The following is a 27,377-nucleotide window of genomic DNA, read 5'->3' as shown; positions in this document are numbered from 1 at the left end:
GACTCGGAATGAGGCCCTTGGTATCAAATTGGGACTCCCAACTTCTCTGCTTGCCCATCAGCCTCATGTTCAGAACACCGTGGCTGGCTTGCTGATTATGCTTCACCACTGAAATCCTAATCTGCAGCATTCTGCAGTCTCCATTGTCTTCTGGGTGAAGATCAGAACCCAATCTGCATCGGGATCTTTCTGGAGAGGGACCACAGATTCTGGGAGACACAATCTCTCACTGCATGCCAACCAGATCATTGAGACCATTTGATTCATTATACCTACATAAAATATCAGAAGTCCCACATTGTTTGTCAATCCTTTTCATGCATGGCTCTTCCTGCCTTGTTCATTACAAGAACAGTAAAGTACATTACATTTAAGAATAAACATCTGAGGATTGTCTTCCATTCTCTCCCACGATCCAATATGAACACATGTTAGTGCGAGGATATCTCATGGGTGGCAAATAACCATCAATATCCAAAAAGACATGCTAACATACATATATGTGCATGCTTAGTAGCAATATAAGTATACCAGGAGTGCCATCAATTATGCAAGTATGTGTAAAGCACCAGTAGAGATCTTTTTAGAAGAAGATACACCACCACATACGGATATGATAATGATGATCATACTAAATTAGCCTTTCAGACATAGGAAATTCCCAACATGTTTTTTGACAACAGAATAATAATGTGAACACTGCATCATCACTGTTATAGTTCTGGATGTGTTTCCATATCGGCATCATACATGCGCCAGCCTGCATCACATATCTCTACCCCATCATATTCATTTAAGTAAGTTAGGTAAAATATTGTTTTTCAATCAGACAATGAGTCTAATTAAAGATAGATTCCTGAACGTATAGACAATGCTCCCTTATTCATATACTGAGCCCTTTTTTATAGGCCAGCAAAGGCAAACAGTGTTAAGCAACCTCAGACAGAACGAATGAAACCTTTGTGTGTGTTGGGTTCAAACACATTGAAAAGCAGAAAAATCAGTATGCGTTCAAGTGAAGAATGGAATGAAGAAGAATTGCCTTAGATGTCTCTTGGCACATGACATGGCAGGCAGAAATTAAAGTTTATAAAAAGCTGCACTATTACCCTTTGTGTAATATGAGAACTAGACACTGACACATTATAAATTCAGTTATGTAAACCAATTACCATAACAAAAACACTATACTTGTCTATGTATTTTCCAAGACATGTGAAATTGTGATACTGTGACACTCTAAAATTCAAGGAAATATGTTCATTATAACTTTGGCTTTAGAATATGCCACTACCTTTCCATTCATTGCAAACATCATTGAGAGGACAGTTGCCAAGAAACTTCCTGGGTGGATAACCAAATTGTCTGGATGTGACTACAAATTGGGAGGTGGACCTAAATGCAGCACAGAAACTGCCAGCATTCATAGAAACAGTGTAAATATCCACATTTTGGATAAAGGTGAATCCTGCCTTTTGTTCCTCCTTGACCTCTTTGCCCTGTTTGACACAGTCTACCACTTAACACTTTCAAGACTGATTCCAAGAAGACGGGGGTTACAGGCACAGGCTTCCATTCAGGAAAATAATAACCAGTTTAAATGGGTAACTTGAGATCCAACCATCTCCCAGTCACCTGTGGAGTTCGCCAGGGATCAATACTCCACCCAGTGATCTTCAATATCAATATTTAATCTCTAGATAGAACAACTTTGCTTGACCCTAATATCCAAATTCAACAGCACCCCAACAATTCTCAAGTATACAGAAACGTGCTTTTACTCAATACATTTCTATTTCACTCCTCAGGAAATACCTGATCTCTATCCAATCTTGGGTGACAAGAAACTCAATCTCACCAAAATGGAATTCATTCTTCTAGCCATACATCAATGGATTAGATCACCATGTACCTCTCTTTTGCACTTTGCGTATGATGTTATTACCTTGCACAATGTTGTAATGCACCTCTTACGTTTCCTACTCTGTAACTGAAGCACTAAGACCAATCTCTTAAGCTTAAGCGCCTAGATACATCTGAGTTTTGTGCACTTTACAAATAAATAAACAAATAAACAAACACTCTAAACTGTAGCCCATCCAAGGGTGGCGGAATGACAGGCACCTCAATGCACTTGCACTTCAGTTGACCCCATGGGCCAAAACACTGAGGTTCATTATTGGCAGAAATATCTCTTTCCAGGCCAAACCGCCAGGTATCACTAGCACTCCTGCCAAAGATAAAACCTCTCCTCCTACCTGAGAATTTCAGAACCATAGTCCAGGCCCTGGTAATCTCTCATGTCAAAGGAGAAAATACCCTCCTCACCAGCATCCCACCTATATACCTGGCCACTTAGGACTGTTCAACATGGCTCAGCACATCTCATAACAGCAAGCAAGAAATTAAACCACCTCACTCCCATCCTAAGAACATTTCTCTGGCTACCCATCCCAATCAGTACAATCTTTATACAATTCCTGCATCACATATAAGGCAACTACTTCCCAAACACCAGCATATCAGTGCACAAAAGACCTGAGCTCAAATGGAACTCGCTCCTCTGGGAGCCAGACCATTATGAGGCTTGAGACTGGCTCACAAAGTAAAAAGAAGATAACAGGCCATCTCCTGCCACCACCCGGCCTACTGTGAGGGGTCAGACTTGTGAGGCAGACAACTTTCAGGTGATCTATCAACCAATGCCATTTTATTAAACTCAAAATGTCAACCAAATTCCTCAATTGCCCCTCTCTACCGGGACTTCCCTGCCTGACCTGACTAAGAGACCTATTCTAAAATAACATTTCTGGCCTTCACACTTGTACATAAACATAAGCAAGAAAGGGTATGGCAATTCACAGTGTCAGTATTTATATTTGCAGCGCTTTCAAAGTCTCTGATTGTAACCTGAGCAAATTACCCTTCCCCAGTTTTTAAGCTTAACTCAATTCTGTGGATGAACACAAAACAGCAAGGAAATCCGTGGTTGAAACAGAGTACCAACACAGTTCTTGACAAAGTCAGGGGGCCTCATTACGACCCAGGCGGTAAGTTACCGCCTGGGCCGTGACTTTACCACCATGGCGTAAACTACGTTTACGCCATAGTGGTTGGCGGACTTACCGCCCCATTCCGACCTAGGCGGGGCGGTAAGTCCCCAATCCCCATTTACCCTTCCCCATTCCCATTTTTGCCCCATAGGGCATAATGGGAGTGGGGAAGGCGTTAATTACGCCACCGTAAATTACGGTGGCGTAATTAACTCCATGGTCCCTTAGCGCCATGGATTTTAACACCTGCTAAAAGCAGGTGTTAAAAGCGCCATGGCGCTAAGGGACCTCGTAGTTGGCGGTAAGGGGTCGGCGCAGCTAACGCTGGCGTTAACCCCTTACCGCCAGGGTCGTAATGAGGCCCAGGATGTTAAAGAAACATCTCCCACTATTCCACAGTGCAACATCGAAAGGATGCCTCTCTTCAGAAAATATGGGTAGTTCAAAGTTCCTTAAACAGTACCAAAGGAAATTGTGGTCAGGATGATCTCTGTTGAAACTTAAATGATTCACAAAATACAAGTATGTTGAAACTTGCTTCTCTTCATAGAACTTCTCTTTCAGCACCATGACACAAAACAACTTCTTCTGTTTGAGGAATGCCACAGTCTTTATTTCTTAACACCATGAACACCAATGGCTTCTCTTCACAGGGCTTCCCTCTCAGCACCATGACACATAGAGACTTCACAGTATATTCAACGTCTACTGGAGTGGTCCCAACCCAGTCCTCTACTTCCACATCTGTCTGGTTCACTCTCGTGCCAGACCTAACTGCTACAATGATACTCCATGTAGTTTCACTTCTCTGGTTTACAGTGTTTCAATTGTACTGTTTCTGAAGTCTCAGTCCAGCTGATACTTCGAAAGTTTACCACTTATTCAACTTTAAACAGCTTTAATGATAATGAGTGTTATTTATATAGCGCCTTAATCCAAAGCGCTTTACAAAGAACATATTTACATACAATATCACCCATGCGGTACCGTTATTAGCACCTTCCCCATTCCCATTGAGCCCTAAGGGGGGAAAAATGGGAATGGGGAAGGGCCATGGCGGCATGGGGAATTACCGCCCCACGAACCTCGGAATGGGGTGGTAAATCCCCATTCCGCCACGGCAGACACCAACATGGACCATGGTGCTAATAACACCATGGTCCTCCGCCTGGGTCGTAATGAAGTCCAATGTCTCTTAACACCAGTTGTTCTTCATCCACTCTTGTCTTTGGTTAAGCCACCAACCAAGTCCTTTCAATGTAAAGCCTCTATTGGCTTCAGCAATGTGAGTTCCTGACTAACTGTTGGTTATTTTACATCATAGTCATTCATTTACAAGCTCTACCTTCAGAGATATTATATTAGCCCCTTTTCATCTGGTGGCAACAGGTTTTTCCACAGAAACCTTTTCTTTAACCTCCTTTGTCTGGCAATGCTTGTTCATTTCTGGGCTTAAAGTAATGTGTGTTTGTTCTCTGTGGTTCACAATATTGATGTTTAACAGGCTACAATGTTTACTTAGGCTTTGTCTTCGTGTTAGAATCACTTTTATGCACATGCATCCATTATTAACATTTTTAAAGCTGTTTCTGTAATTTATAATGCTCGAAAGCCTCTTCAGAAATGTATTTCTCTATACGAGTGCTACAATTGTTACACTGCATTGTCTGGCATACTCCTGTCAGCTTCAGTCAATTTCACTCCTTCGCAAGTGAAATGAGACTGATTGCTGTTGCCAGCCTGTAATGCCTGAAAGCTTGGGAACACACAGAATCACTCACCGGCTTCTTGACCTCCGTCGCAGGCCGCAGAACATGTACTGCTACAACTGCTACTACTCCTCCACCCATGACCACAACCATGACCACAACTAATGGCCTGCACCTGAGGGAGTTTTTTAAGCCTCTCAACCTTGCTCAGCATTGAGCTGTGAGCTGTTAAGCCTAATTGACTGACCTTCAGGCCTGTATTACCCTTCCTCCCTCTTCTTTGTCTGAGTAATCTTGGGGCTATCAGGCTTGAAGTCCCCATTAACAAAAATAGTTCTAACTGTTAATTTACCACTTTTAACTTCAGAACTATTTTGTTTATATATTTTTGAAAATGCTTCATCGGGTTTTATCAGAAAAAGGAAAGGCAGTTCACTTATACGACCATTTGTAGGTTTACTTTCTCTGTACCTTTGGGAGCAAGTAGGATTTGTATCCATACAAGGTATGATGGGTTTCTCCTTAAATAAACAGATTAAAGATGTTGCACCCACTTAACCCATATTTCTAAACTTAACATGGGGGCCAGATACCTTACAATGGCAACAGGCCAGTATATGTATTGGTGTACAAAAGAAAGGTTACTCCCTTTCAAAGGAGAACACTGTGCCTCCTCCAACGGGATCCCTTCACCACCCAGGTGATCTTCCCGCAATATGCCACCTCTAAGGTCAGGCTCAGGAAGCTTCTGCCTTTCCCTGGCCACCTGGCAAGAGACTGTAGGTATGGGTCCAGTGAGGGATCCGTAGGATGCATCACCCTACTTAAACATCATCCTGGTCGCATTCAGGACCACTTCATTTCTCTTGCAGTTCAGAAAAGAAGTCAAGGTCCTGCCTTTCAGGGAACACATAAGTGTCACTAAGCACCTGTTACTCCTGGGTATGAACTACCCATGTAGCATGGTCTATCCAGCTATTACAACCTGTAATGTCCCTTTTCATTGACCTCTGTTACCCGTTAATTACTTCTATAGAGCTGCATACCTACAGACATCTAATGCACAGTTATTTCTTTCCAGGTAAAAAGTGAACTGGGAAAATAATTGTCTCTTCATCCCTCTCTGTTTATCTCACTCTTTCTTTGGGGGTCATTACGAGGTTGGAGGTAGCCATGGTGCTATTAGCACCATGGCTACCCCTTGACCGCATACCGGGTCCGGATTCCCTGAATGGGGAATTACCGGGCTATTCCAACCTTGGAGGGCCCAGTAATCCCTCATTCAAGGAACCCGGACCCGGTACTTCCCCATTCCCATTTCAGCCCCCATAGGGCTCAATGGGAATGGGGACCATTCTAATAACGGGCCTGTTATAAACGGGCCCATTATTAGCATGCTGGTCCTTTAGCGGCTCCCACTAAGGGCGCCTGGAAAAACCAGCCATCCTTAGCGGGACCCGCTAGAGGACCTCGTAATGTGGCGGTAAGGGGTTAACGGCACCGACACCATTACCGGCGCCGCTAACCCCTTACCGCCAACCTCGGAATTAGGCACTTTGTCTTTCTTTCTAAAGAGAATTCTTAGATATAGTGATATTATTCAATCGTCTCATAATACTTGTGGGTGTAATGGTTTTGCTAGATGTCATACAAGCAAACCTAGGGAGAATTAAAGAAAATGTGGACCAGCACTAGAGCAGTTGACAGTTCGATAACAAATCCTATAGTGCAAAAATCATATTATTTCAATACATTTTATCACTGGGGCAATGTTTTTCCTACTACTGGTACTAGTGGAAAACTTTCCCAGATATAGAAATCCATCGAATTAAAATCTTTGATGCTCTAGGGTAATTTTTACTCTCGTGCTTATTGCACTTGAACCACTGCATAGTTTCATAAACTGGCCCCAACACTATGCAGACAGTCTGTTTTCCATGCCTTAATTATTTCCTCTACATTTCTAAGATATTGATTATTTTCCGTCTGGTTTAACATAACACTGTCCCCAACATTCTATGCACAAATCAGATAAAGCTGCTTCCGAACAGTTGTGGCCACTTAGCTGCAGAATGCATAAAAACGAAACACAAGTTAAGCCTCTTTGTTTGCATGTATAAAAGCACCTCAAATCCATGTTGGGGGTTATTTGAATTGATATGTGTGCTGTGCATCAGGAGGATGACTCTGATTAAAATTCTAACTACATTAAACATGCTCACAGTGAAAAGTGAACATTCTGCAGATAATATATAACATGCAAGACATCTATTGACTCCCGTTTAGATAATTGTTTATGAATGTTTTGTTGTTGAGGAAATTAAGACTTGTCTGCAACCCAACTCGTAAATTATTTCTACAAACAAAATAGACTGCTCTGAAGAACACTTTATTTTTAACAAACAGAAACAAGGCTAGTTCATTGCCAATGACTGCCGTTGTTTAGTAACCTAGTAATTAATTCATTTGAATGATTGCCTCCCAAGCACAATTGTCATTTATTTGTACATGTGGATTGTTCATAGCAATATTATTGCACTGACTGGTCAATTTCCATTGACAGCAATTGTGTAGTTAGCCAGTGGTCAGTTAATTATTTAAAAGAATATTGAGCAAGAGTATTTAAGATCATTTGGTGTGCAGAGCATTAGATCACATTGGGCCTCATTACGAGGTGTGCGGTAAAGGATTACCGGCACCAGTAAGGACACCAGTGCTGGTAATCCCTTACCACCCTATTCCGAGGTCCCTTAGCGGGTCGCTTCCTCAACGCCTGGTTTTACCAGGTGTTATGGAAGGGACCCATTAAGGGACTTCAGAGCTAATAACAGTACGGCAAATTGCGGTACCGTTATTAGCTCCACCCCCATTCCCATTGAGCCCTACGGGGGCTCAAATGGGAATGGGGAATGGTTCTCGGAATGGAGACTTACCGGGTCCTACAAGGTCGAAATGACCTGGTAAGTCCCTATTCCGGGAACACAGACGCGGAATGCGGTAAGGGGGTAGCCATGGACTCCTACCTCATAATGAGGCCCATTGTGTAAGAGTTATTTTAATAGTCACAGTGCAAACTTTAATAATACTACTTTTGTAAAGACAGAATAGGGTGTGTTCAAACATTTGCTTCAGGGCTGAATCAATCAAGCAATCAAACAATGCTTGATTTCGGCAAATGGGCCATAAAATCAACATTAAAATAATAAAAGTATATACACACATATTTGATATACAACACATGGTTTCATCATAAATTATATAACAATGGTTGTGTTTTCAAAGTAATGGCAATTCGATAAAAAACCCTGAACCATCAAGAAAATCCCGACAGACTGGTGGACCTTCGCCAAGCCCCTCGCTAAATAGTTGGCTGTGGTGAATATCACGTCCTTGTGTAAAGTGCTCTTGCACAGTGCAACAACATCCAAGCGCCTTATTCTATGATTTATGGTGCGTTGTTTCAGGTTTGACTGGCGAATAATAGAGTAGCCTGGACAAACAAGCAACCAAAAGTTTGAGTGATTCAGACACATCTTCACATAATGGGCAACTGTCAGTCCCAGTATTATAACATATGTTTGTTAACAGTGCCAGTAGAAGGATGTAGCCTCATTATGAGGCTGGTGGCCGCGGAATGAACCGTGCCGGTAAGGTACCGGCACCGTTCATTCCGGGCCGCCAGATTACGAGTTTGCACACGTGTGGCAGTATGCACGTCTGGGCCAGACCAGACTTGCATACCACCACCCGCGAGCAGACCAGGATGCTAACAACGGACCTGTCATTAACGGGTCCGTTGTTAGCATCCTCCACATTCCCATTGAGCCCTATGGGGGCTCGAATGGGAATGGGGATGTACCGGGTCCAGGTCACGAGAAAAGGGAATTACTGGGCCCACAAAAGTCGGAATGGCCTGGTAATTCCCTTTTTTTGGGACCCGGACCCAGATACGAGTTTGGAGGCAGCCATGCCGCTAAGAACGGCATGGCTACCGCCAAACTCGTAATGAGGCCCACAGTCTTAATTTCAGGAAGAGTGAGTGTCCCAGCGGGGACATAATAGATATTATTAAGTAACTCTCACAATCATGTTTCTCATTCAAATATTTCCAACCCACCACCAGTTTCCAATAGCTTGCCACTCTTCTGGTTTGGGCGCAGTCTCTATATTCATCTTTGATTACCACCTTGCTGTTTGGTACTAACAGTGTTGGATTCTCCCAATATTGTCCCAGTTCTAACAAGTAAAAGCATACTTTGATGTGGGCCAGTCAGAGATCTCTAGCACCTTCTCGCAACCCATTAAGTCTACCAAAGCCTACTTGTAAGTGAACAGTTCGATGGTTGACCACAATTTCACCAAATATATTAGTGGCTTGAGTGCGATATGGTCGCTCATTGGGGTCCAACACAGTTCAAGATATATGAGATGGTTTGGAATGTCACGCCTACAGGCTGAGATCTGTACACCTCAAGCTCCCAGATGATTGTGTTATTTCCGAACTTCCTTTGCAAAGTTTGTGAGGACAAGGGCCGTGCCTTGCTTTTTGAGGGTGACCCTGGCTTTCTCTATTTGGCTTGTCCAATTGCCTTTTGGGGTAAATCTTAAGTCTAAATAACAAAAAAAAGAAAACGGCCATTTCTTGTGGGAAAAAAAGAGGACTATGGCCCTCATTCCGAGGTTGGTGGTAGTTGTGGCGCTATTTGCGCCATGACTACCACCAATAACGGTACCGTGCCCGGATTGGTGAAATGGGGACTTACCGGTCCAGTCCGACCTTGGCGGGACCGGTAAGTCCCCATTCACCAAACCATTCCTCATTCCCACTTGAGCCCCCATAGGGCGCAATGGGGAGGGCGCAAATAACGGGCCGACGTATGCCAAGCCCGTTATTTGCGCCCAGGTCCCTTAACGGGTCCCGTCCATAACACCAGGCCAGACCTGGCGTTAAGGAAGGGACCTGCTAAGGGACCCCATATTAGGGCGGTAAGGGATTACTGGCACCGGTCTCGTTACCAGTGCCTGGTATCCCTTACCGCCCTAATTGGAATGAGGGCATATGTCCCAATGTCACTCCTAGGTGCAATATGTGGACCTTCCTGAAAATGAGAGCACAGACGGATCATTATTGACCTTCTGTTTGAACCTTCTGTGCATTACATTGTAAAGAGGGATATGAAGGTGGGGCTACAAGAAAGGAAATGTCAAACATCTGTAGGGAATCTACAATTTTACCTCCACCTCTCAAGTTGTAGCTACAAATCCCATGAGGTATTAGACTTTCAAATCAGATGGTATTTCTTGCAGATAATGCAACGTGCGGTAAAGCACACCTGTCACATAATCATGGTGTGGTAACAACATGAAGAAGGCAAGTCTAGTTCGTGTGGAAAGCTGCCACACTTTGATGAGCCGGCCAATGTAGCAGCAAAGGAAACGTGCTGAACTGGTCTTCTTCAGGACATTGGAGGCAGCTGAGGTGATTAGCTAAAATGATTGCATTGTTGTGAAAACAGTTGCATTCCTACTAAAAAAAATCACCTAGAATCATGGGGCACGTATTAATATGTACGAAGATGGTTCTTATATGGATAACATTGCTGCATAAAAGTCACACACAAATAATTCAAAAGTCAGACAATATGGGGTTTTGAGTGCTCAACACGCTCCCACATAGTGCCTTGTAGGCAGTGGTTTTATGGTTTGGTTTCATCACTTAAGGGTTCTGTGTGATTCACTGCTTCTTTTGTGAGTGTATTGCATACGTAGGTGCCACAATGTATATAAACACGTGCTGGCAAGATTAATCACAGGGAGTTAGAAGATTCAACCTTACAACGCTGCAGTGCTCCGTTACAATCTGTGTTGCCGTCACTGCAAACACTAACAGGAATTGCAATATTAAAGGTTTATGGACTTGATGAAACATCGAGCAAGCCTGAAATTGAGACATTCTGAAAAGAACATGCAGAGCATTATTTTTGGCCCAGTGACCACGATTAATGAGCAGGTAAGTAAGAGCAGTGGACAGCAGTGCGGCAAATACCTATTCTTATTTTAAAGGGAATTGCTCAGAAGACGGTGTTCTAACAGTTTCAATGAGATACAGTGAAGCCGCCGCTGGTGTCCATCAGTCTACAGTGACACCAATCCGTGTCCTCGTTTTCTCAAAGCATCTGTATCTTTCTCTCGTGAACAGTGAACCACAGTTTCCACCTACATCCGAAATCACGAAGTCTGTAAGATCCATTACACTGCCTTACGCTTAAAAGTGCAGATGGCCACTGCATTGACTCTAAAATAGACTAATACAATTGTGTGCCAACTGCAGCCGTTCCTTCCTTCCTCATTGCTCTATTTATCTCCCTTCTAGTATCGTTCCCCTGCAGCTGTAACACCTAGAACCACACACACTGTGCACTCACCACCCTACATGAGACTCAGTGATCTGCTACCCACTGTCTTCTCCCATGTTGCCAATTGCCTCCCCCAGTTAGCGCCCCACTCCTTTTTTCTCTGCTTCCCTCACTGTGTTCTTCTCCCTATGATTGTAATACTCTCTTTTGCCTCCCAATGCTAGGTCCAAGCTCAATAAATACCTTTATCATAATAATAATAATATCTTAACTACATTTTCTGCTTTCCATTCAGTTTCTTTTTCTACTGCATGTTATTTCCCCGGCAGCGAATCTTACCAAATGTTTCCTGACAAATCTCTGGAAAAGTTGTAAAAGTTCATGGGACTTGAAGCACTCAATTTCAGGTTTTACTTTTTCTCTTCTGTAGTCTGTCCTTTTAATACCTCTCTCTCTTTTGCCCTGCAATCCCTTCCCTACTACCATTTTGACAATCCTCTGCCAACGCTTTTTCTTCTTGCATAGAAACTTGCTCTCTGGTTTTTGAGGTTTCAGTTCCAAACTTTGATATAGTCTGCAGTAAAGCCATTTAAGGACTGAACCACTAAGATGGCTAATGAATCACGTTCATTAAGAGGGGTAGTTTGTCCACAAGTTACTGAGCCACCACTCACTATAAATGAGCCAAGCCAGCCCAGAGAAAACACTGAGTGGTTCCTCAGCTTCATCAAAAAGCTGAGGGAGCAGTCATGGGCTAGCATTTACTTTAAAAAAGAAACCTGGTTTCCCTTTGACAGTTTCAGTAACCTGCCATGCAAAGGACTATACAAGCCCGAGGACATTTTTCTTTCCCAGCATAGCCCATCAGGGGTGAAGTTTAAAGTACTGTAGGTCTGCCTCTGTGTAGGCAGAACTTGTGCACCTGCCCGCACATTCACAAGACAATCTCCATGCTTCCTGGTTATTCTTTGTACTGTTTGTGAGCCATAGAGTCATCATTGGTGACTGAGTCAGAGCAGACTCTGGATTGGAGATGCAGCCAAGATAACACAAGGGTAGGCCTGTGTATGTGTGTGTGGCGTTGTGTGAACAAATGAGTGTGTGTTGTTTGGTTATGCATGTGTGAATGAAGGAGTTTATTTTGTTTGGGTGTGTGTATGAATGAGCGAGTGTATGTTTTATAGGTGCACGGGGGAAAGAGAGTGCATGAATGCTGTGGGGGTGTACTGGTGAATGTGTGCAAATCAATGTGCCTACACGTGTGCCAGGAAGCAGGCTTCTGATTTGAGGGAAGGGAGGGTACATGTTTGCAGTGGCAGGCAGACTCAATATATTTTCTTAGTGTGGTATGACATTTTCTCAGTGGTATAAAGGGAAAATCCATCATGATGAGTGTTATTTTGTGGTTAGACTGTTCTACATTGTTGTAGCCAGTATGGTTATGTTTTTATGCTGGGGCACTGCATTTTTACTGGGCATATTGGGTAAAGGAAACATGATGAGTTTTCATACATGGCTTGAATGGTCTATGTTGGTGCAGCCAGTCTGGGGTATATTGTTTATTGGGGTATGGCATGTTTAACTGGGCATCATGGGTAAAGAAAATGTGATATGCTATTTGATGGCTGGCCTGGCCTACATTGGTGCAGCAAATTTGGATATATTTTGTTACAGTGGAATGGCATATTTACTGCGCATCAACGTTAAAGCAAACATGGTATGTGTTATTAAGTGAATAGATTGGCCTATATTGGTGCAGCCAGTCTATATATATTGTGTTAGTGTGGCATGGTATATTTTACCAGGCATCCTGGGTAAAGCAAACATAATCATTGTTATTACATGGCTAGACTGGTCTACAGTGCAGCCATTCTGTATATATTGTCTTACTGTAGCAAGGCATTTTTTACTGCCAACCTGCATACGGTTTTTATGTGACCATACTCACCTACTTTGGTGCATCCAGTTTCGACATATTTTCTTACTGTGGTATGGCATTGGTACTAGCAAAGCCAGCAGAAGTATGTTCTTATGTGGTAACACTGACATACATTGGTGCAGCCCGCATTGAAATGAATAGACACAGCCAGAATAAAGATGTTGTTATATTGGCATGTATTCTCGGCAAAGCATGATAGCAATACGTTGGAAAATGCTTCTTTGCACTGTTAATGATTTGCATTTATTGCATTTTTTCCTGTGTTACCCTGCAAAATTGATTGCAACCTGTGTGGCTTTTTATACAATTTTTAAATGCACTGTTTTAATACATTATTTGTATTGGATCTGGCTTCCTTTCTATGATTTGTCACTCCCGCATATTCGTGGGAAACATTTGCAGCCATTCAATAAAAAATATTCACCTGTTGCCACCATTCAATAATATATATATTACACGGCCCACGGTAGTGGCCGTGTAGTTATGCTTAAATTGCTAATCTCATTGGAAGAGCACTTTTTGGGTGGCTTATAACTTCGCTCTCCCTGGACGAACCCTCACCAAACTTTGCAAAACAAGTATATGGCCCGCTCAGAATTTTCTTTTGCAAAGTTTAGTGAGGTTTGGTGCAGGGCGGGCAAAGTTATAAGGGGGGTCCCGAAATGTATTTTTTCCCACAGAGTGAATGGTGAAAAAAAGTTTTTTCATGTCTACAGCTCAAACCGCTAGACGGATTTGCACCAAATTTGTGGGTAGGAGAAGCGGCTTGGTCCCGAAAGCATGCTTTTGCAAATTTGGTGTAAATCCATCCAGTAGTTTTTTTTAAAATGACCAAAAAGTAGGTCTAAAAAAATTAAGTGATATCTATGTCCGCTCCGCGGACACATTTCCCTGTTCGCTCCGCGGACAGGACACCGATTGGCTAATCGGCTTGCGTCATGTCCGTGGACATACGATGTGTTCACTGATTGGCTGGGTTGAAGCGTGAGGTGCGTCGTATTGTTTTGATGCATCCGCCATCTTGGATCCGCAGACAGTGCAGCGATGAATGGGGGAAAAATACAACTTTGGGGAGTGTGTTGGTGTGTAAGAGTGCTTGGCGAGGGTGGGGAGTAAGAGATGGGTCAAATGCTGTATTTGTTTAGGTGGCAGGCACCCCTGATGTGTTAGTCATGTCCGCGGTCACGGCGGCTGTCCACGGACATAAAAAATGCACTTCTGGCTATTTTACTTTAGTATGGTATTGGTTTTGGGTTATTAGTATAGAATTGATTGTAATTAATATCCTGTATAAGTAGCCCATATAGCACAGTTAAAATGTTTGATTCTATGGGTGTGTTATGCTGCGGTGGTTGTGGCCAGGACCTAGAGTCAGGCCTACCCCATGCACCCAAGACTCTAGGCCCTGGCCACAACCACAGCAGCATAACACATCCATAGAATCAAACATCCATCAAATATCCAGAAATCTAAAATTTGTGTACTGTTTGATTTGTATAGTTAGTATGTGAAGTTTTGGCTAAGTCATGCAATTAAGATTGTAGAGTTTGGTAACAAGCACTGCAGTATAACATATCCATGGAAGTAAACATTTTGGATTGTGGTGTATGGTTAGATGTTTACTTCAATTGTTGTGTTATGGAGCAGTATTTGTGAGTTGAATTATTATATGCTTACCGTTTTATTTTTTGTGATTAGATGACTTGGGTAACTGGAGCAGATATTCTTTTTGAATTTCTGTGATAAAAGAAAAGATCATGTTAGTGTAGGTAGTTCATAATGAGTTATTGCATTGCATAATAGACATTTCTGCATTATTCGGACCCTCATATTTAGTAGTTTACAAACCAGTATACTGTGCAATTTGCTCAGTGTCTGTGTTTGTTCATTAAATCATTGGGTCTGTGGGAAAAAAAATCCATGTTGGATTAAAAAAAAAACTTTTTTGTTATGGTACAATATATTTCTTTCTTTGTTTTCAGTGTTTATATGTTGTTTCTGGCTTATGTTGGCTTGTTGCAGATGTGTGGGGCTGTTTGATACTTGTTGGTGTATTCTAATTGTTTACTTATAATTTTATGCTAATATTCTATCTTTTGGCTTGTTGCAGAATCTTGGGCAGTTAGATACCTGTTGGCGTATTCTAACTGTTTATAGTTTTGTAATTGAAGTTTTGTTAATGTTTATGCACAGATTAGTTATTACATTTTGGTTTTAAGAATATTAAATAAGTGTTTATAAGCGTTTATAAGATAAGATTTGCTGGTAACCTCTGCTTTAGAGTAATAGTACTATCATTACATTCGAACCATCCACATTTCTTTTTTATGTATGCAGTGTAGTGACCTGCATTGGTTGTGGGTCCTGCGTGGTAGATTATAGCTATTGTTGTGAAGGTTTTCTTACCAAGTGATACTTGACCATGTGTGAATCCAGTCAGCTTGCAGTTGTTTTTGGTACCATAATCATTGTAACGTAAAAGCATTAGTATTACGTATTTACTATGTGCTTGTATTTGTAAGGTGGAGCGATTATCTGAATTGCAGGTAGTACATAATCTGCCATGGTGTGCATTTTGTACAAGTAGCTGAAATGGAATGGATTCACAGTTAGGTATTGATACATACACAAAGAGTTAATTAGGAATTTGTTCCTGTGCCACATGGTTGCAGAGAGTGCATGTATGTTTCCACATGTATTAAATCTGAAAGATTTCATTAATAGGTATGCTTTTATTTTCCAGTACTTGTAATAAGTACATTAGAAATTCTTGTGAATCTTCTTGTGAGTTTATAGTGAATTTGACCATTCCAGCACAGTAGACCAATTCTTGTCTTATTCCATGAACACTGTAGGTGTTGTCAGGATTGTTTGTTGCATTTCTATGAAGGATTAACATTTGCAAACACAATTGGTCTGTATTGTGTAAGTAAATGTTGTCAATAATTGATGGCAATTGGAATAGAATATGTATTGCTACATTTGTGTAGCAATTTACACCACTTATATTTGAAAATTTGAATGGACCTGATAGTTCTGTGTCCAAGTCATTTCTTCGGAGTGTGTGTTGCTTCTTTGAAGAAGTACCTGAGTTACTTTGAGTAGTAGATTCTTCTTTGGTTATAGTAATTGATGAAGTATTAGCTTCTTTTACTCTCTTTGGAGGATTTGTAGTGAGACCCTGTTGCATTTCTGTTTGAAGTAGTTTTCTTTTACAACATTTTGCTTTTTGTGGAACAGGATAGGTTTTTAGATGGGCGGTGTACAGTGAACGTAGTCTATTGTATTCTAGAATGCAAGGAATATCAGCATTTACTTTACTTGCATCAAAGTTGATTATAAATAAACCATCAAGTGTACGTAAGTGTGATAGTGCTACGTAGTTCATGCCTTCTTTAAAGACTGTGTTCCCAATATCTATCAATACTTTATCTAGGGTAAGACCTTGTGATTTGTGAACGATGACTGCATATGCTAGAGTTAGAGAAAACTGTTCTCTGTGTACATACATGTCTTTGAAAAGAAGGAATCGGGCTGATGAGTGTTCTATCCTTTTACTTCTGATAGGTTGTCAAAGAGAATATTGACAAACTGAATGTTGTTGTCACGTGGGTATGTTTGAAAGCCAACAACTGTACCCAGTGCTCCATTAACTAGTCCTTGATCCACGTCAAGGTTACGTTTAGGCATTACTCTATAGTTTAAAATTAATTTGAATATTTTCTCCAAACCAGCTGTGTTGGAGATAGAGTTTTCTAAGGTATTTAGTCTTGTTGTGGCTTGTTGCCAAATGGGTAGTGTCATACCATGTACGTCCAGTTTGTCTGTGGAGCAAATTTCAATTATTGGTTGCATTTCTTTTTTCAACATTGTTTCATTGAATTTTTAACAGCTTGTAAGAGTTGGCATCAAGGACTTACAAATGACATTTTTGTGTGCTAATTTTTCCATGACATCAGTAGCACATGAGTTATGGCCATAGAGTGCATGGATGTGCCGGGTTGTTAATATTGATTGTGCTTCTTGAGATAGTACACCAACTCTAATACTTTTTAAAATGTTGGCGTATGTGAGGTCTGCAGATTGGCACATGTTTTCTGATAATTATCTGTATTGGAAATGTTGCCAAAGGATGACATTTCCTATGCTGCCAACAGTTTTATGGCAAAGTTTGTGCCCTAAGGTTTTAAAAATAGGTTCACCTTTCACTGGTGTCAATTGAAGAAGATCTTAAAAAAAATGTATTTTCCTCCAAAGAACTCTTTGTAGTCTGTTTCGAGTGCTTCTTGTAATCTGAGGTGAATCAAAGCCAACATTAGTTTGGAGACCATGCACACTTCATCTATTAGTAGCATTTTCATTTGTTTCAAAACTCTGCGTAGTTTCATTGCAGATTCTGTAGAACGTTTGTAATAATCTAATTTGTTTTGGTGTTCTACTGGAAGGAGTATTAATCAGTGTAAAGTGACACCGCCTATGTTGTAGGCAGCTAAACCTGTGGAGGCACTTACAACAGCTGACAGTTTGCCGTTTGTCAGTTGTTGAAGGAACATGCTCATGATTTTGATTAAGAATGTTTTTCCTGAACCAGTTTGACCACTGACGTATAGCAGCATAGGTTTGTAATTTTGGCAGGTACACTTTTTATTTTCATGTTGTAATGCTGTAATGTTGTATACCATGTTCAATTTGTTTTGTTACTTCTTGGAAAATGCTACGCTGCTCATTGTTCAGTTTTGATTTCAGTACAGTTAAGTCTTCTGTATGTTCTTCATAGTGAGACATGGGTGTTTTCTACTTCTGCCATAGCTAATTCTGCCACATTTGGTATTAACGGCTTTCCCAGTGGTTCTTGGCTTCCTGTTACAGAAGTTTGACTGCTGTCAGGAGTGCCCTTATCTAGTTGGGCCTGGAGGTCTTCTTTGTGTTGCTGTTCATTGTGCAACATAGTTTTGTACTGTGTAAAGTTTACATCTTTTATAGTGCTTTCATTTGCTTTGAAAGCGTCTTCATAGGAGTCATAGATATCTAGTAACTCTTCTTATTTTCTCCATGGTTTTAAAAGTTGTAGCAGGGACATGTAATATAGTTCTTTATGTTGAGGAGTTTTTAATGACAATTTGATATGATCAATTAAACTTTGTTTGGTAAGTTTCACTAAGCTGCTTTCACAATTTGTCACTTTATATCTACCTTTGTTTTCATCTGGTTGTATATTATTTTTGTATGTGAAGTTTTGGGCTATGTGGTATAGACACATGTTTTCCAAAGTGGTACTCCTGTTTGGGTAGTATGGGTCTAGTAAATGTTTTTCAAAATGTCTTGGCTGTTGGGATAATTTTTGGCTATTGTTTCTATGTCCTCGTATGATTTGAGAACTCTTTTTCTAGATTTAGCAGGACCAACACTTAGTCATACTATATTTTCAGATGTTCCATACAAAGCAGTACTGGTTAAACGGTCTGGAGCTTCATAGCTGCCACATTATCTATGAGAGAACATGTTTATGCCTAAGCTGTACAATATCTGAGACAGTGTTTTGTCTGATGATAGGTCATCCCAGAGGTCTTGAAGTTCTGTTTTTTCTGCTTTGGTTAAGTAGGCTGTAACATATCGTGCGACTGCAGTGGAATTGTGTGCAATGTACAGCACATATATGTTTGCATTCCATAAGAGGGCAATGATTGCATTGTAATCATTGATATATTTTGCTTCTTCTGTTCTTTTATGTAATATGTGTTCTTAGGTAATTTACCTTTAACACTATGGGCCTCATTACACGGTAGGCGGTAGGGGTTTACCGGTACCGGTAAAGGCACCGGTACCGTTAAACTCCTACCGCCTTACTACGAGTTCACTTTGCGGGACCCGATTTTAACGGCTGGTTTCACCAGCCATTAAAGTCGGGTGCCGCAAAGGGACCTCGGAGCTAATTTGCTGTACCGTAATTAGCACCTTCCCCATTCCCATTATGCCCTATGGAGGCAAAAATGGGAATGGGGAAGAGCCTTGGTGAATGGGGAATTACCGCCCCCGCTCACCTTGGAGTAGGGCGGTAATTCCGCCATCCACCAAGGCGGACACGGTAAAATACCGGCGGCAACCATGGCGCTAATAGCGCCATGGTTACCGCCTACCGTGTAATGAGGCCCTATGTCTAACTGAAGACCTGAATTTGTTTACTTGACCTGTTGCTGTAACTGGTCTAGAGAAACCAAAGCCGCAGTTGGTGTAGCATTTCCCTTTGTTTTTGTATTTGCGATGAAAATATTTCCCACATTTGTGTCTTTGAAATTGTAAAATGTGTGCATGAAGATCACTATTTTTTGTTTGTGAATTAATTTCACAAGTGACATATTTTTACATAAACTGTAAAACAGTGGCATCACTGTCTTGACCAAATTTAGGAGCATCTTTAATCCATAAAAGCATGTAGATATGTGGTGCTCCTCTGGCTTGGTATTCTTTTCTCCAAAAGAAGTGTTGCACTTCTCCAAGGGGAGGAACAGTTTTATTACAAATAAAGTGTAGTGTAGCATAGCAATGAAGCGATGATGGAAACATGTAAATCTTCCCATGCATATTCTACACAACTTAATGTAACAAACCAAGTGGGCGGGCCAAGGTATCTTATCATACAAAGTACATCTCCATGATGTCGGAACCAGTATTCTTTTGTACCACGCATGTTTGCTAACAGATTTGTAATGCTTGATTGTAGAACCTCATCTTTTTCTTGCACTTTTTGTAGTAATTGCGTGGCTGACATATTTTGAAAATGGGTACCTGATTTCAATGTGTGTGCAACTCCGTAGCAAAGAGTTGCTAGTTCACTTTCAAAGAGTAGGTGGAATATGTATTCCACATTTTGTCTAAATCTGGGATCTTCAGAATACATTCGTAATGAGCGGTATTCTGATGATGGGTCTATCATCGTACCTTCCTCCTTCCCCAGTAGGAAAGAGTAGAGGAAAAGCACATGCTTCTATACTTTTTTCCCATATGCTGATTGGTGATCCTTTGGTTTGTCGCATTTGGTACATTTCTAGTGCATCATCTATGGTGTCTTCAGAGTGTAATGGATGAATTGTATAATGGTCTAAAATATTGGATACTGTAGAAGGATCTAGAAGTTCAAATTGACCAATTTCTGGTGACTCTTGAATTATTTCAGTGGTTTCCCTCAGGTTGTCTTCAATATTAATTTCTTTGAAGTATTCATTATTGTCTTTTAGATATTGCAAGGCTTGTCTAACTTTATGTAAGTCTACGAGTTGTTGCCAAATTCTTTTTGTCTTTTTGTAGGAACACCATTTACTAATACAATTAAAGATTGATCTATTGGAAGTTGTACTCCCAGAGTGTGTACATTTTCTTTCAGATTGAATGGTAAATAAACTTTTTTGCCACAAATGCCTTTCACTAATTCAGAGGGAGGTAATTTTGCTGTGTTTGGTTGAAGGCGTATTATTGCTTGAAATGGGTACACTGTTTTAATGATGATGCTCTCATATAAATTGAGTTGTTGCAGTGGTTTTGGTAGTGGGAATAATTCCAAGTTATTTGTGATAGCACGTGAAGGAGTTTGGTTGTTGTCAAGTTTTGCAGTGCAGTAACTGCAAAGTATTAAGGGGTCATTTATTTCGTATTTGTTTTATGCTATAAGGTAGAGAGCTAATTCAAACCATTTGGAATCATTGTCTTCTATTTTGTATGTCATGTCTACGGTTTTTGTGCTACTTTTATAAAAGGTTCTGCGGCAACACACACACACATGGTTTGGTACTTCAGCGGATGTACTTTTAAATGTGAGTATTTCTTTTTTGTATTTGCGTAGTAGAAAGATGCCATTGTATAATTGTTCCTAGTCTGTTGTAAAGCTATTGTATTTTGTAAGTGGCTTTCACTTCCAAAATATTTTCTCTGGATATGCTCTATTTCTTCGAGTAGGTCTTTGGCTGTACCATGTAGAAGATTGTTATTTAAATTCCCTAATGCTAAAGCTGGACTTTTAGCACAGTAAAGTTTATGGGCTAGATGTCTTATAGGTGAATGATGTGTTGATATCATTTCGATATGATGGAAGGTGCTTTTGCAAATGGTCCTGAAATGCAGGCTAATGAATGTCCTTGTAGTCCTGTGTATTTGCACACTGAACAGGTATCCATATTTTGTAGTAGTTTCATTTTGAATTTGTCTTTGCCTTTCACATACTGATTGAGGAACTGGCGTAAAGATTTGAAAGATTCTTTGTCAATGTTACACATTGACGTGCACAGCCATTTGTACACTGGACATTTTGGTTCAGTCAGATGGAGAGGTGATGCTGAGTTTTCTGGGGACATTTTTGTAAGCAGCATTTCTTGTTCCATTATGGTATTTTATCCTCTCATCCACTGCTAAGTATGGCAAATGTGTTTGTTTGCTTTTGTTTGTATGCTTCTTCATTGAAATATGGTTCTGTGCTCGTGTTGTGACTCCATTCACCTCCACAGATATTTAAGAAGTTATTTTTGTTGACATTCCTTTTATTGAGAAGTCTTTTTTGTAGTTTAGTAGTTAGTTTTGTTAGTGGTTTCATTCTGTTTAACACTAAAATAAATAACTTCCTTTTCTGTTTAACACTAAAATAAATAACTTCCTTTTGAGAAAATTGCAGTCTACGAGAGCTTCTAAAATTAATTTTCTACGGTAGGTTTTAAGGGTTGTGCATGAATTCTCTCCTGTTTTTATAAGATTCTGAAGGACTCTGTGGCGGAGCATTTTTTGTAAAATATTTCTTTTGGTATGGTTACTTTCTACTACATCAAGGTTTATAGGAGCAGTGTTAACAGTAGTGATAGCTGAATTCTTGTTAATCACTTTCTGTTTCGTTTTACATTTTGAAAGAGGAGGTAAAGTTTTTGTACTGGAAGCTTGTGTTGTTTCGCTTAATGACTCTATTAGATATGCTGTTTGAACTTTTTGTACAAATTCTTCTAGAGATGGATGTTTATTTTGGACACTTTTATTTTGATTTGTTCTACTTCTGCGTTGCTTTCTACGGACTTGCTTTTTGGTAGGCATTCTTTGGGGTCTGTTGGAAAAAAAAGAAGGTATGGGTTGGGCTGTTCTGCAATGTATGTGTGCTTTGTGCATGAGTGTCTGAGTATGATGGTAAGGATGTATCTGGAGGTGTGATTGTGCAATGGGCATCTACAACTATAAGGGAAGGCTATTTTTGGATTTGTGTGTTACTATACTGGGGTTCAGGTGACAATACAAAGTAAGCTAGTGGTGAGGAGAAGCACTAATACTAAATCTAATGGTATAGAATTAAAACAGTTCTTTGTTCTGCAATACTAACATTCTAAGGGCTGATTTATGGAATTTGTGCACCAAAAAACAGGGATTTGTGTGCCCTTCTGCGCGCAAATCCCGGTTTAACAAATGGGAATTTGTGGGCAGAATGCCGCACAAATCCCAGTTTTTCGGCACACAAATTCCATGAATCAACCATGCAGTGTGTTTGAGTAACAGTTAGAAAATTATGCTAGTATTGTACTTATTTTCTTTGGAATGAGCAGGTTTCTTCTGAGTTGTTTGCACTTCAGATGCTGCTGCTTTTCAGGAGAGTAGTCTTCACTGCAATTGTAAAAGAAAGAAGTTAGTAATTTTGTGTGTTTATAGCACTGTTGTTAATTTAGACGTTGATTTTTATGTTTTTGCAGTAGTATTGTTGTTTGATAACTGAACATAGTGTGTGCATGCAGTTTCCTTTGACTATGTGCAGCCTTTATATTTTACTTACAATCAGCTAGTTCAACATGCTTTGCAAATGAGTATAATACTAAGCTTATGAAACTCACTTGATTTCTTAAGGCTGTGTGATTGGATGTTAGGAGATAGAAGAAATAATCATATACTTATTTTGCTATTTTTATAGGTTAAATGTTTAGAAAGTTATGGAATGTATGCATTTGTGATGGTGTGGGTAGGTTTCTTCTGAGTTGGTTGCACTTCAGATGCTGCTGCTTTTCAGGAGAGTAGTCTTCTCTGCAATTGTAAAAGAAAGAAGTTAGTAATTTTGTGTGTTTATAGCACTGTTGTTAATTTAGACGTTGATTTTTATGTTTCTGCAGTAGTATTGCTGTTTGATAACTGAACATAGTGTATGCATGCAGTTTACTTTGACTATGTGCAGCCTTTATATTTTACTTACAATCAGCTAGTTCAACATGCTTTGCAAATGAGTATAATACTAAGCTTATGAAACTCACTTGGTTTCTTAAGGCTGTGTTATTGGATGTTAGGAGATAGAAGAAATAATCATATACTTATTTTGCTATTTTTATAGGGTAAATGTTTAGAAAAGTATGGAATGTATGCATTTGAGATGGTGTGGGTAATAAAGCAGAAGGATGTGATGTAGAGGCAGTGGTGTTATTTCAGCTGGGAACTTTTTAATGATAGTGTATATCTGTGTGAGTGTATAAAGATGCATGAACATATCCTGGCTATGTATAATTTTATAATACACTACTATGTGTTTTTCTACAATTATACTGTTATTTCTCCCAAATTACACTTTTAGATAGCTGTCTGTGTTGGTTTTCCACAAGATTCCCTCCAAGCCTGCCCCTGCTACCGCCCTATCCATGGGTCTCCATATTTTCCCCCGGTCGTCCTATTGCCAGTCTCTGATGAGCCTCATTTGGGTGACCGTGTAGTAGGCCCTGATGTCCAGTTCTCCCATACCCCCACGGGAAGTTGAGGTTCTCATTAGTTTGGCGGCTACTCTCTGAGGTTTTTTATTCCAGACAAATTGATTGGGAGGGCCGTAAAATAGTAAAGTAGTTGTGTGAGCAATGTTCCCTCTAAGCTGTGCGCATGTGCGCTTGCCCAACTTCCTTCTGGGTGCCGCTCAGAAGAATTTCAGCAGCGCACACAGACAATTCCCACCTTTTCAAAAAGATTTAATAATGCACAAGGCACAGCAGGTACCTGGTATTTGGTTACTCTCAAAATGAAGCTAAGTTATATGAGCTAGTATTGATATTCTGGTCTAGCCTATTTACATTGCCCCACTATGCAAGGTTGACCTTATAAACCCCCACACCCTAAAATACATCCACAATAGGTTAAAAACTAATATGAAAAAGTTACTACATGAACAGAAGAAATCATTAAGAGATGTCTGCACACATTAAGCAAATGATCTCTCCTCCCTACCCATGACTCCGATAATTGACTCTTTCACACTTGTACACCTTTTGACTCGGACTTTCGCCCCAGACCTCATTCAGATATATTATCAGACAACCTGCTTGACTCTGCCTACCTTGGCTCTGCAAACGGTTACTAGACTTGTACCTACATCCACTTGTTTTATGTTTCTAATATGAATGACGTTTAAGCACAAGATCTTCTGTTACTCATGGTGCCTTAGCAAAAGTGTCACCCAGGCAATGCAGCCCAACTGTCAGCTGAAATATCAGATACTGAGTGCAAGTAACCAGGCTACTTGAATGTGTAACCTCATCCCATGATTCCTATTCTTTGTACAAATGTCACACAAGTACTTTGAAGCTGCCCCCCCTTGCAAGTTAATGCATTCTAAAGCGTGCATATTAATTTGCCCTCTAAGGATTTTGAGCAGGCAAATGTCTTGTCTACTTTATAAGCGGAGAGCAACATTGCAATATCATTTACCTGGCCTGCAAGGGTTAATTGGTATGGACTATGTCTGCCATTATTCGTATACAGTATTAGGGAAACAGATATTCAGATAACCAGAATGCTTTTCACACAATCTGCCACCTTTCCAAGTTTTCAAACTTCCATGGGGCATAGACCTTAACAAATTATATGCTAACTCGCTGATATACAAAAAACAGTTTCACTGAGCATTTTTATAATCCTACCCAACAATTTAAGGTGGGGTATGTCGCAATCTATCTTGTATGCAATTCATAGTAGTTGTGCACTTACAGATTCATGGAAGTTTCTTAAACTGCACAGACAGGCTAATTCATAGAATCCAGCGCACAAGTAGCGCACGCGGCTGGCGCACAGCGTGCGCCTGCGATAGTCTGCGCCAGGCACGTGCGCTAAAACAGATTTCCGCGCACAGCGTATTCATGGATTTCAAGCTCCCAAAACAGCCGTGGCGCAGAGAATCGCAGCGAGCCTGCAGCAGCGCCAGTAACGCCCCCAAGAACGCCCTCGCGCACGGAAAAGCCATCAAAAGCGCTAAATCATCGCTAAGGGCTGCGCTAACCCCGGACCACTTCACAGGGCAGGCAAACAAGGAAAGCAAAGCGGGCAATCTCCAAATCAGGAGTACGCGGGAAGTACTACACGCGACTAGGCAGGGAACGTGAATCACAGGGGTACGCGGGAATCATCACACGCGAACAGCCAGGGTGCGTGTATTACAGGGGTAGCGGGAAGTTCAACACGCGATGGGCCAGGTACAGGGGGACGCGTGAAGTAGAACACGCGATAGGCCAGGGAACGTGCATCACAGGGGTACGCGGGAATTATCACACGCGAACAGCCAGGGTGCGTGTATTACAGGGGTAGCGGGAAGTTCAACACGCGATGGGCCAGGGAACGTGTATTACAGGAGGACGCGTGAAGTAGAACACGCGATAGGCCAGGGAACGTGTATTACAGGGGTCCGCGGGAATCATCACACGCGAACAGGCAGGGTGCGTGTATTACAGGGGTAGCGGGAAGTTCAACACGCGATTGGTCAGGGTACGTGTATCACAGGGGTGCGTGGGAATTATCACATGCGAATAGGTTGGGTGGGCCCCCACAGGTGTACCCTGTACACCCTCCCCGGCCCCTGCAGGCAGCCCACAAAACAGTGGACTACCCTGCACACCTGATCATGTCCCCCTGCACCCCCATCCACCAGGGGCACCCTCCACCAGGCCCCCACCCATGTCTCCCACCACCCCCACCCCCCAGCAGTGCAGGGGCACCTGCCATCAGGCCCCCATCCATGTCTCCCACCACCCCCAACCCCCATCCACCAGGGGCACCCTCCACCAGGCCCCCACCACCCCCACCCACCAGCACTGTGGGGCACGTGGCCAGCAGGCAGTCAGGCAGCAGCCGATGGCAGGTGGGAGCGTGCTCAGGGTTCTTGGGGACTTAAATTTGGCCTCCTGGCTAGGAGCGTGGTCTTTCGTGTTAGAACGCGTGGACAGCCTGATAGGGAGTGAATGTGCACCTGAAAACCCCCCACTCATCGCGCGAAAACCCGTCACCAGCATATGTGCGTCAATAGTTACCTGGACGTGCAGTGTCAAAGCGTGTGATTGGTGAAAAGTGAGGGACACGCAGGAGTGTCGAAGCGCGTGATTGGCGAAAAAGGATCCACATGCAGGATTGACAAAGCGTGTGATTGGTGAAAAGTGAGCTACACGCAGGAGTGTCGAAGCGCGTGATTGGTGAAAAAGGATCCACATGCAGGATTGACAAAGCGTGTGATTGGTGAAAAGTGAGCTACACGCTGGAGTGTCGAAGCGCGTGATTGGTGAACAAGGATCCACATGCAGGAGTGACAAAGCGTGTGATTGGTGAAAAGATACCTACACGCAGGAGTGCCAAAGCGTGTGATTGGTGAAAATGGGCCAAGCACGTACACGCCGTAAGTGACGATGTACGTGTGGGCCTGTATAAAAGGTAGTGTTGAACACTATTTCCTTGTACGTGCTTTTCGTGGAGAGCGAGTGGGTGAATTCGGTACTTCTTGTCGTTTCACACGCGATTTACTTCACGGCGTTTCCAGTTCGTACTCCCTGTTACCTCTGACAGCTCTTTTCTCTTTTTCCTCTTGTACTGGTTTTCCTGGGCCTGTTCCCTCAAACAGTGTCCCCTTCTACAGTTGTCCTGTCTCCTCAGACAGCGTACACCTCTTCTTTTGGCGGGGGTGTTGCCAACCAAAAGTGCTATTTTTTCACGCTCTTTTACCTGGCAGACGGTGAGTCACGCACGTATCTAACATCTGTGCTTGCCCCGTGTGTAGCCTACCCCTTCAGAGGTCAATCTAGGCCGCGTGTGACACGCATACGTTCATTGTGTTACTGGATGCCACAGCGTAGTGCAGGGTTTTCCATCAGCACACGTGGTCTAGGAGGGGTATTGTGCACGTTCCTTAACTTTTCTGGGGTGCCTGTGCGTTGCGTGACCCGTCATCTTTCCCCAGGGGTGTCATATAGCCTTGCCACTGCACTAGGGTACGAATACCATCTGGTACCCAACCCCTTTGACACCCAATTGCCCAGGACAATTGTGCACACCCACTCCCATACGCACAATACCATCA

At 41.7% G+C, this 27,377-nt stretch overlaps 1 protein-coding gene across 6 annotated transcripts in view; it reads right to left on the bottom strand.

Annotated features, from left to right (window-relative positions):
* The window catches only part of GRM5 (glutamate metabotropic receptor 5), a 1,801,008-nt gene that overhangs the window by 1,271,762 nt on the left and 501,869 nt on the right, over positions 1-27,377 (bottom strand). The window lies entirely within an intron of this gene.

This window comes from Ambystoma mexicanum, chromosome 7q (assembly GCF_040938575.1).
Source record: "Ambystoma mexicanum isolate Mex_15411 chromosome 7q, UKY_AmexF1_1, whole genome shotgun sequence".
NCBI classification, from domain to species: Eukaryota; Metazoa; Chordata; class Amphibia; order Caudata; family Ambystomatidae; genus Ambystoma; species Ambystoma mexicanum.
The sequence above is the reverse complement of the archived record's forward strand: the minus strand, read 5'-3'. Positions and strand labels throughout refer to the sequence as shown.